Raw genomic sequence first — 11,806 nt, forward strand, 5'->3', positions numbered from 1 at the left:
CTTCTGGATTCAATTTTTAACTTTTAAGGTAAACTCAGTGCTGTTCTTAAGTATTCTAGTATTTCTTGGCACCCTAAATATTTTTTAATCTAAATTTTCTGATGATCACAGCAATTTTGTCTCATTAACAAACATTCAGAATATTTAGAAAGCATAAAGGAGAAAATATTACATATAACCCCTCACTTGGAGATAGGCACTAATAAGGTCTGGATTTTGATTTATACACCTACAGACATACACATACATTTCTAGAACTGAAGTAATATAATATGCAGTTTTGCATACTGTTTATTCCCCTGAATATTTTAATGTAAGCATGTCCTTATATAATTTAGTACCTATTGAAACATATTTTTTCCAAAAGGTTCACTATATTTCATTATATAGGTGCTACCACACAATGGAATCCATGGATCGATGCATGGACTGTACAGTCTCAGAAACAGACTGATTAGTGACTAGGACATGGACTCTTGAATAAGACATCTCAGTTCAATTCCTGGTGCTCCGTCTTCTTTAATGTGTGTCTTGGATGAGGTACTTAACCTCTCTGTTATCTCTGTTTCCTCATGTGTTGGAGATGATAATAGTATCAATTTTATTTTAATGTTGATGCATTCATAACCCATAGAACAGTATCTGGCACCTAGAAATTGTCCAATAAATAAAAAACAATTATTATTTGCACCAAAGTTTATTTAATAAATATATTATATTTAGCTTGTTTTCAATTACATAAATCTTTGTGTGTTTCTCAGAATGTTTTTTTCTAGTAGCTTTTTTTTTGAAATTATACTTTAAGTTCTGGGGTACACGTACAAAATGTGCAGGTTTGTTACATAGGTATAATGTGCAATGGTGGTTTGCTGCACCCATCAACCTGTCATCTACAGTAGTTATTTCTTCTAATGCTATCCCTCCCCTAACCCCCACCCCTCCATCAGGCCCCAGTGTATGATGTTCCCCTCCCTGTGTCCATGTATTCTCATTGCTTAACTACCACTTATGAGTGAGAACATGTGGTGTTTGGTTTTCTGTTCTTGTATTAGTTTGCTGAGAATGATGGTTTCCAGCTTCATCCACGTCCCTCCAAAGGACATGAACTCATCCTTTTTTATGGCTGCATAGCATTCCACGGTATATATGTGCCACATTTTCTTTAAACAATCTATCACTGATGGGCATTTGAGTTGTCTCCAAGTCTTTGCTATCAGGAACAGTGCCACAATAAACATATGTATGGATGTGTCTTTATAGTAGAATGATTTATAATCCTTTGGGTATATATCCAGTCATGGGATTGCTGGGTGAAATGGTATTTCTGGTTCTAGATCCTTGAGGAATTGTCACACTGTCTTCCACAATGGTTGAACTAATTCCCATCAACAGTGTAAAAGCATTCCTATTTCTCCACATCCTCTCCAGCATCTGTTGTCTCCTGACTTTTTAATGATTGCAATTCTAACTGGTGTGAAGTGGTATCTCATTGTGGTTTTGATTTGCATTTCTGTAATGACCAGTGATGATGAGCTTTTTTCATGTTTTTTGGCTACATAAATGTCTTCTTTTGAGAAGCGTCTGTTCATATCCTTTGCCCACTTTTTGGTGTTTTCTTTTTCTTGTAAATTTGTTTCAGTTCTTTGTAGATTCTGTATATTAGCCCTTTGTCAGATGGATAGATTGCAAAAAATTTTCTCCCATTCTGTAGGTTGCCTGTTCATTCTGATGATAGTTTCTTTTGCTCTACAGAAGCCCTTTAATTTAATTAGATCTCATTTGTCAATTTTGGCTTTTGTTGCCATTGCTTTTGGTGTTAGTCATAAAGTCTTTTCTCATGCCTGTGTCCTGAATGGTAGTGCCTAGGTTTCTTCTAGGGTTTTTATGGTTTTAGGTCTTATGTTTAAGTCTTTAATCCATCTTGAGTTAATTTTTGTATAAGGTGTAAGGAAGGGGTCCAGTTTTAGTTTTCTGCATGTGACTAGCCAGTTTTCCCAACACCATTTATTAAATAGGGAATCTTTTCCCCACTGGTTGTTTTTGTTAGCTTTGTCAAAGATCAGATGGTTGTCGATGTGTGGTGTTGTTTCTGAGGCCTCCGTTCTGTTCCACTGGTCTTTATATCTGTTTTGTTACCAGTACCAAGATGTTTTGGTTACTGTAGACTTGTAGTATAGTTTGAAGTCAGGTAGCGTGATGCCTCGGGGTTTGTTCTTTTTGCTTATGATCATCTTGGCTATGTGGGCTCTTTTTTTGGTTTCATAAGAGATTTAATATAGTTTTTTCTAATTCTATGAAGAAAGTCAATGGTAGCTTGATGGGGATAGCATTGAATCTATAAATTATTTTGGGCAGTATGGCCATTTTTACAATATTGATTCTTCTTATCCAGGAGCATGGAATGTTTTTCCATTTGTTTGTACCCTCTTTTATTTTCTTGAGCAGTGGTTTGTAGTTCTCCTTGAAGAGGCCCTTCACATCCCTTGTAAGTTTTATTCCTAGGTATTTTATTCTCTTTGTAGCAATTGTGAATGAGAGTTCACTCATGATTTGGCTATTTGCTCTGTTTGTCTGTTATTGGTGTATAGGAATGCTTGTGAATTTTGCACATTAATTTTGTACCCTGAGACTTTGCTGAAGTTTCTTATCAACTTGAGTTTTTGGACTGAGACAATGGGGTTTTCTATATATACAATCATGTCATCTGCAAACAGAGACAATTTGACATTCTCTCTTCCTATTTGAATACTCTTTCTTTCTCTTGCCTGATTGCCCTGGACAGAACTTCCAATACTGTGTTCAATAGGAGTGGTGAGAGAGGGCATCCTTGTCTTATGCCAGTTTTCAGAGTGAATGCTTCCAGTTTTTGCACGTTCAGTATGATTTTGGCTGTGGATTCATCATAAGTAGCTCTTATTATTGTGAGATATGTTCCATCAAGACCTAGTTTATGAGAGTTTTTAGCATGACATGGTGTTGAATTTTATTGAAGGCTTTTTCTGCATCTATTGAGGTAATCATGTGGTTTTTGTCATTGGTCTGTTTATGTGATAGGCTACATTTATTGATTTGCATATGTTGAACCAGCCTTGCATCCCAGGGATGAAGCTGACTCGATCATGGTGGATAAGTTTTTGATGTGCTGCTGGATTCGGTTTGCCAGAATTTTATTGAGGATTTTTGCATCAATGTTCATCAGGGATATTGGCCTGAAATTTTCTTTTTTTTTGTTGTATCTCTGCCAGGTTTTGGTATTAGAATGATGCTAGCCTCATAAAACGAGTTAGGGAGGAGTCCCTTTTTTCTATTGTTTGGAATATTTTCAGAAGGAATGGCATCAGCTCCTCTTTGTACTTCTGGTAGAATTTAGCTATAAGTCCATCTGGCCCTGGACTTTTTAAATTACTGCCTCAATTTCAGAACTTGTTATTGGTCTATTCAGGGATTCGACTTCTTCCTGGTTGAGACTTGGGAGGGTGTATGTGTACAGGAATTTATCCATCTCTTCTAGATTTTCTAGTTTATTTGTGTAGAGATGTTTATAGTATTCTCTGATGGTAGTTTGTATTTCTGTAGGATCAGTGGTGATATTCCCTTTATCATTTTTTATAGCATCTATTTGATTCTTCTCTCTTTTCTTCTTTATTAATCTGGCTAGTGGTCTATCTATTTTGTTGATCTTTTCAAAAAACCACCTCCTGGATTTACTGATTTTTTGAAGGGTTTGTGTGTGTGTGAGTGTGTGTGTGTGTGCGCGCGCGCATCTATCTCCTTCAATTCTGCTCTGATCTTAGTTATTTCTTGTCTTCTGCTAGCTTTTGAATTTGTTTGCTCTTGCTTCTCTAGTTCTTTTAATTGTGATGTTAGGGTGTCAATTTTAGATCTTTCCTGTTTTCTCTTGTGGGCATTTAGTGCTATAAATTTCCCTCTAAACACTGCTTTAGCTGTGTCCCAGAGATTCTGGTACATTGTGTCTTTGTTCTCATTGGTTTCAGAGAACTTCTTGATTTCTGTCTTCATTTTCTTGATTTACCCAGTAATCATTAAGGAGCAGGTTGTTCAGTTTCCATGTAATTGTGTGGTTTTGAGTGAATTTCTTAATCCTGAATTCTAATTTGATTGCACTGTGGTCTGAGAGACTGTTATGATTTCCATTCTTCTGCATTTGCTGAGGTGTGTTTTACTTCCAATTATGTGGTTAATTTTAGAATAAAGTGTGATGTGGTGCTGGGAAGAATGTATATTCTGTTGATTTGGGGTGGAGAGTTCTGTAGCTGTCTATTAGGTCCACGTGGTCCAGAGCTGAATTTAAGTCCTGAATATCCTTGTTAATTTAAGGTCTTGTTGACCTGTCTAATATTGACAGTGGGATGTTAAATTCTTCTACTATTATTGTGTGGGAGTCTAAGTCTCTTTGTAGCAGTCTAAGTCTCTTTGTAGCAATCTAAGTCTCTTTGTAGCAATCTAAGAACTTGCTTTATGAATCTGGGTGCTCCTGTGTTGGGTGCATATATATTTAGGATAGTTAGCTCTTCTTGTTGCATTGACCTTTACCATTATGTGATGCCCTTCTTTGTCTTTTTTGATCCTTGTTGGTTTAAAGTCTATTTTATCAGAGACTAGGATTGCAACTCCTGCTTTTTATTTGCTTTTCATTTGCTTGGTAAATATTCCTCCATCCCTTTATTTTGAGCCTATGTAAATATAGCACACCAATGGGTCTTGACTTGTTATCCAATTTGCCAGTCTGTGTCTTTTAATTGGGGCATTTAGCCCATTTACGTTTAAGGTTAATATTGTTATGTGTGAATTTGATCTTGTCATTATGATGCTAGCTGGTCATTTTGGCCGTTAGTTGATGCAGTTTCTTCATAGGGTTGATGGTCTTTACAATTTGGTTTGTTTTTGCAGTAGCCGGTACCAGTTGTTCCTTTCCATTTTAGTGCTTCCTTCAGGAGCTCTAAAGGCAGGCCTGGTGGTGACAAAATCTCTCAACATTTGCTTGTCTGTAAAGAATTTTATTTTTCCTTCATTTATGAAGCTTAGTTTGGCTGGATATGAAATTTTGGGTTGAAAATTCTTTTCTTTAAGAATGTTGAATATTGGCCCCCACTCTCTTCTGGCTTGTAGGGTTTCTGCTGAAAGATCTGCCATTAGTCTGATGGGCTTCCCTTTGGGGGTAACCCGACCTTTCTCTCTGGCTTCCCTTAACATTTTTTCCTTCATTTCAACCTTGATAAATCTGATGATTATGTGTCTTGGGGTTGCTCTTCTCAAGGAATATCTTTGTGGTGTTCTCTGTATTTCCTGAATGTGAATGTTGGCCTGTCTTGCTAGGCTGGGGAAATTCTCCTGGATAATATCCTGAAGAGTGTTTTCCAACTTGGTTCCATTCTCCCTGTCACTTTCAGGTACACCAATCAAATGTAGGTTTGGCTGTTTCATATAGTTCCATATTTCTTGGAGGCTTTGATCATTCCTTTTTTCTCTAATCTTGTCTTTATGCTTTATTTTATTATGTTGATCTTCAGTCTCTGATATCCTTTCTTCCGCTTGATCAACTTGGTTACTGATATGTGTGTATGCTTCATGAAGTTCTGGTGCTGTTTTTCAGCTCCATCAGGTCATTTATGTTATTCTCTAAACTGGTTATTCCAGTTAGCAGTTCCTCTAACCTTTTTTCAAGGTTCTTAGCTTCCTTGTGTTGAGTTGGAACATGCTCCTTTAGCTCAGAGGGGTTTGTTATTACCCACCTTCTGATGCCTACTTTTGTCAATTCATCAAACTCATTCTTGATCCAGTTTTCTTCCCTTGCTGGCAAGGAGTTGTGATCCTTTGGAGGAGAAGAGGTGTTCTGGTTTTTGGAATTTTCAGCCTTTTTGTGCTGGTTTCTCTCCATCTTTGTGGATTTATCTACCTTTGGTCTTTGATGTTGATGACCTTTGGATGGATTTTCTGAGTGGATATTCTTTTTGTTGACATTGATGCTATTCCTTTCTGTTTGTTAGTTCTCCTTCTAACAGTCAGGCCCCTCTGCTGCAGGTCTGCTAGACTTTGCTGGAAGTCCACTTCAGACCCCATTTGCCAGGGTATCACCAGTGGAGGCTGCAGAACAGTAAAGATTGCTGCCTGTTCCTTCCTCTGGAAGCTTTGTCCTGATGGGCACCCATTAGATGCCAGCCAGAGCTCTCATGTATGAGGTGTCTGTCGGCCCCTGCTGGGAGGTCTCTCCCAGTCAGGAGACATGGGGGTCAGGGACTCATTTAAGGAGACAGTCTGACCCTTAGCAGAGCTCAAGTGCTATGCTGGGAGATCTACTGGACAGAGTCGGCAGGCAGTGACATTTAAGTCTGCTGAAGCTGTGCCCACAGCTGCTCCTTCCTCCATGTGCTCTGTCCCAGAGAGATGAGAGTTTTATCTATAAGCCCCTCACTGGGGCTGCTGCCTTTTTTGTCAGAGATGCCCTGCCCAGAGAGGAGGAAGGAGAAGAAGTCTGACTATAGCAACTTTGCTGAGCTGGGGAGGGCTCCGCCCAGATGGAACTTCCCTAAGTCTTTGTTTGCACCATGAGGGGAAAACCACCTACTCAAGCCTCAGTAATGGCAGACACCCCTCCCAACACCAAGCTCAAGCATCCCAGGTCGACTTCAGACTGTTGTTCTGGCAGTGAGAATTTCAAGCCAGTGGATCTTAGCTTGCTGGGCTCCATGGGGGTGGAATCTGCTGAGCTAGACCACTTGGCTCCCTGGCTTCTGTATTGATCTCACTGGGAGCTGCAGACTGGAGATGTTTCTATTTGGCCTTATTGCCAGGTTGATGTCACAATTTTTAAGAGGCAGTTCTAGAGATAAGATTACTGATCAATGGAATGCCTATTTTTCGGATTTAATAGCAACCACTAGCAGTGTATGAAAATATCCCTTTAAGATGTTAAAAATTCTTAAGTTACTTTATTAGCAACTGTTACTTTGGGATATTGAAATGTCATGAAAAGAACTAGGATTAGAGTCTGAAACTCTGAATTACAAGTTGAGTTGTACCCACGATGCTGGCAGAACTAACTTAAAAAATTAGTAATGTGTGCTTAGTCTCAGTTTTCTTAACCTTATATAAAGTTGTCAGGCTTAAATAAGGTAAAACTTTTCTTTCATTGAGAAAGTACCTTTTGCATATTATCTCAACCCACAGAACAACCATGAGATATTTTAACCTTCCCTTTACAAATATGGTTTCTGACACCCCATGAAGTTACATAACTTTTGAGTAATCACCGGTGCTTTTCTGCCCCCTGAAGCCCATGATCTTAAAACACTCTAAAAGAGTTTGAATGTAATTTTATTATTATCTGCTATAAACGTTTTGCTAATTTTTCCTATTGTGGCTGCCATTTCCAGGATAAGACCACTGGAGGGCAGCAGAAAACTTTGTAACCTTTTATACCACTCAGAACAGAAAACAGAATGGAGGAGGGGGCGGGAATGGCCGGGGTGGGGGTGAGGGTGCAGAGTGGGGAACGAAAAAGAATGGGGCAGGGGGCAGGAAAGGGAGGTGAAGAGAGAGAGAGCATCAGTGAAAACAACCGGGGTAGGGAAAGGCCCAAGGTCTGGTGTATATGTGAACATATTTGAATTAAAATGAAAAAAAAAAGTTTTCAGACAATGTTTGGAGTCAATAAAAAGTTATCTTTGCCTTGAGGACTATCTATCTTATTAAGATCCTCATGTAACAATTTAATATTAGAGTTTGAAGTGCATTCAGTTATCATTTAATGATACCTGATTCTTCAGAATGCAGTCTGTTTGTGCTGTCTTGATGGGTTGGGATATAAGTTTTGAAGCAGCACAGACCTGTGTTGGAATTTTACCTCCATCACTTCCTCGCTTTGTGGGTTTGAACAACTGGCATTAATTCTCGGTTTCATTTTCTTCATATGTAAAAGTTGAGGTGGTAACACCAGTCTTGCAGGGCTCTAGAGGCTCACAATGAAATGGAAGACCAACAACTCATAGGGTGTCCAGCACAGTGAAAGTTAATTTTTACTTTTTTAAGCAGCTGTTTAAGAAGAGGTTTTACTAATTTTCCAGATCTATTTTCCGGAATAAATTCTAGACATTCCAGACTAATTTTCTAAAGCTTCTTTCAGAGAATGGGTTGCAGTACTCACTATAAGGGCCTTGCCCAGGGAGGAAATTTATCTTCTGGTGCCAGCCTTAAGGTTTGGCAATGACCTTTAGTAGTTCCTGTTTGGATCTTGTTGAACTTCTTCAGATCTGTGTCTAAATTTAATAGGAGTGTTTTATTGCCAGAAGTCCTTGTTATCCACAGGAAAGTTGTTTGATTGTGACCCCATTATTTGGTAGGCAGAATGGGTTTGTTATCCACGTTTTAACATATCAGTTCCTCCTTAATTCTTAACACTCTTATGGAAGTGAGCAAAGCTCCCTCAGTTATTTCACATTTTTATAATTTTTATTTAGGTAACATTTCATGCTTACACAAAAGTGAAACATTAGAAGGAATTCTGATACGCTATCCACATTTATCAGTTGTTAATATTTTACCCCAATGGCTCTGTCATTCCTTCTTTTTCCAAACAACATGCTCGAGAATAAGTTGCAGACATCTGCTCTTTTACCCTTAAATACCTCAGCATTTATTTCATAAAAACAAGGACATTCTGTTATATAACCACAGTTAACTACAAATATCATTTACATAATATCATTAATCCATAGTTTATATTCAAATGTATTAACTGTTCCTATAATGTCCTTTATGGCTTTTCCCAGGATCACAATTTGCACTTAGTTGTGTTGGAATTTTACCTCCATCGTAGTCTCTGTAGTCTCTTTAAGCTGCAATACTTCCTCAGTGTTTATTTTGCCTTTTGACCTTGACACGTTTGAAAAGCATTGGTCAGTTATTTGTAGAATGTTTGTCAATTGGGGCTTGCACATTATTTCCTGGTAATTAGATTCAGATTGTGCAGTTCTGGCAGGGAAATCACAGGGCGATGTTTTACCCTTCTCAGGAGACATTTGGACCTATTGTTTCAATACATTTTGCAATAACAGTTATTAAAGCAATTGCTTTATTATAGTATCTGGTTGCTTGGTTATATATTGATCATCAGATCATGTTATTTACCCTTTCTTTTTCTCACTTTTTTCTTTAAAAGCATAGGATCTTAGTGTCAGGAAAGAGGTTTGTTTTCCTTATCTTCCCCCTGCTCCCACTCCTCTGTGAATCTCCTCCTCAACAATGCTGGTAGAGCAACTTCTGCTGCATGTGCCCTCACAACAGCTAGCTTTCTATAAGTGTTTGTTGAATGAATGAGAGAATGAATAAATGCTTCCAAATTTCAGTAGCTGGGGTACCATCCCCAAGAAGGCCATTTGTTCTGGGAGAGACAGAGCAGAATTCCTAGTGGTCCATAAGAGGTTCTGAGGCCCCGGCTCACAGAAAAGATATTTGCCCAAGGACTGTGGCTGAGTCTGTCCACAATTCTGGGGACACAATGGGCAGCAGCAGAAGATCTGACACAACTTCAGGACCATCTCAACACTTGGGTAGGGCAGAGTAATTGGGAATACCAGGTAAGTGAGTAGCCGTCGATTCACACATTTGAAAATGACATATTTGCTGAGCATGAGCTGTGCATGAGGCTCTGGGGATTCAGCCACATCCAACCAGATATGGTTCCAGCGTTCTCGGAACTTAGATCTGTCCGTTTTGAAGGTCAGCTCGTGGTAACAGGGGCCCAGCAGTTAGAAGGAGATTTTGGCAAAAAGCTCCATTTCCCAAAGGAAATTTAAAAAAAGAGAGCAGTAGTCACATATTGGATAAAGAATAGGGATTAGAAATGGGGTGTTAATTTCCAAATCATTAATTTTTAGTGGAGAATAGAAGCTCTAAAAGTTTCAAGGCGTGGTGAGGACTGAGAGAACTGGAGGTTACTTACATTTCTAGGGAGGAGCTGTGATCCCAGCGAAGTCTGGGATCAAGCTTCTCGATGAAAAGAGCAGTGACTGAGAGGACACAGCATCCAATGCCAGGGCACTGGGCCCTGCTCCCGCTGAGGCCTGAGGGCATGTGGAGCTGCGTGCGAGGCAGTCTGCACACAGGGCAGGACTGAGCTTGTAGAGGTGGAATGAGTGGGCCCATCTATGGGAAACAAGATGGCAGAAACGGGAGATCAAGTAAGGGAAGGGCCGCACGATGACACGAGCACCCCGGAGTCCCTTAGTGAACTTTCCTACATTTCTAGTTTTTTAAATTTGTGTGTGTGTGTGTGTGTGTGTGTGTGTGTGCATGTATGTGTGACAATATAGTTTTTTTGGGGGGAAGTACTGCTTCAAAATCTGAAGTTTTCTATTTCATTTGTTTCTCTACAGCATCATCCCCGCTTTGCCATTTGTTTCTCTTGAGTCCCTGGTAGTTTCTCATGTACGCTGAGCTTGCTAAACAAAAGTTTCTCACCATCAGCAGCAGCAATTCTCTGTGTTCCATGGATTAGTGGTTGTGAATTTAGTTCTGTACTTACGTTAGCTCCCAGACTTAATTTAAAATTAAGCTCCTCTCTTTTGGTATAATGGCTTTATACTCAATAATCCTTTGTTTATACATTTCTATTTTGTTCACTAAGAGACAATAAACTGAAGCCCCTTTTACTGGGTTTTTGTCTGCACCCTGTGTAGTCAAGCCCCTCCTTTTATTTCCACGTGTCTCTACTATACTGCACAGAGGGGTATAATTCAGGGAGGATGGACCTTGCTTTTCTCTGGATAGATCATGGTGAGTAAATGCTTTGTGTGGCTCAGTAATCTGTCTCTCGAAGCTTTTCTAACTTATTATCCCACCAAACATAATAGCTCTTGCCCCATTCCCTATTTTCCTGGGATCACAAGCTACTCCTTAGAAATAAAGTTAACTTCTAACGTCTTCTGTCCTGACTCTATCTTGAACAATCTGTAGCTTCTGCTCACTACTAGAAATTGATGGCCTTTCTCCTCCACCCAGCTACTGCCTCTTTGTGAATGAAGCTACAGCCTGGCTTCACTGTCTGTTACTGTTTCTGGGGAGGTGGGAAGAGTGAGCCACCTTTTTAAGGATAGAGTGGGTTCTAAATTTCTACTATAGCTGTTTTCCTCTTAGGTTTCACAAGTATCTGAAGTTAAATCCATTCTACCACTTTAAAGATTAATTTTCTTTAAAAAAAACCTCTCATCTGTTCAAGAAATTAATATTATATTCATAAACATAAAATTGGTCATATTCTTGGTCAAAATTCATAGCCCTGGCTTCATGCTAACAGAATTTTGCTCCTCCCATGCTCTGAGACATGTTACAATCTTCTTGCATTGATTAATAATGAATGGCACAAACATAAGTAACATTTCTCTAATCACTACTTTTTTTCACTGACACGAGATGAAAATGCTTCAGTGTACCTTACCCCAAAATAACAACATATCAGATAACACCTACTACATCAGTTTCATTGAATCCAAATTCATTCACTATTATTTAGAATGTTTCTGGGCTGCGGGGGCCAAATCTCTCTCAATTGCTCTTTTCTAATATTTGAAGATGCCATTCTGTTCTTCCAAGTTTTCCCTTTCCAGACTCAACATTCTGACTCAACTTTTCCTCAGAGGGCACAGCTTCCAGACTATCATCCTGGCCATCTTTCTCTTTCTAAATTCCAGTAAGTCGATGACCCTTGTAAATTGCAGCAACAAGAGACTCCACATGTGTCTAATCTGTGGGACTAAAGGCTGCCTTTGTTCTGCACACTTTTCTTCCA

Source organism: Aotus nancymaae, unplaced genomic scaffold (genome assembly GCF_030222135.1).
Source record: "Aotus nancymaae isolate 86718 unplaced genomic scaffold, 86718_ANA_hifiasm-v0.15.2.pri h1tg000016l, whole genome shotgun sequence".
NCBI lineage: Eukaryota > Metazoa > Chordata > Mammalia > Primates > Aotidae > Aotus > Aotus nancymaae.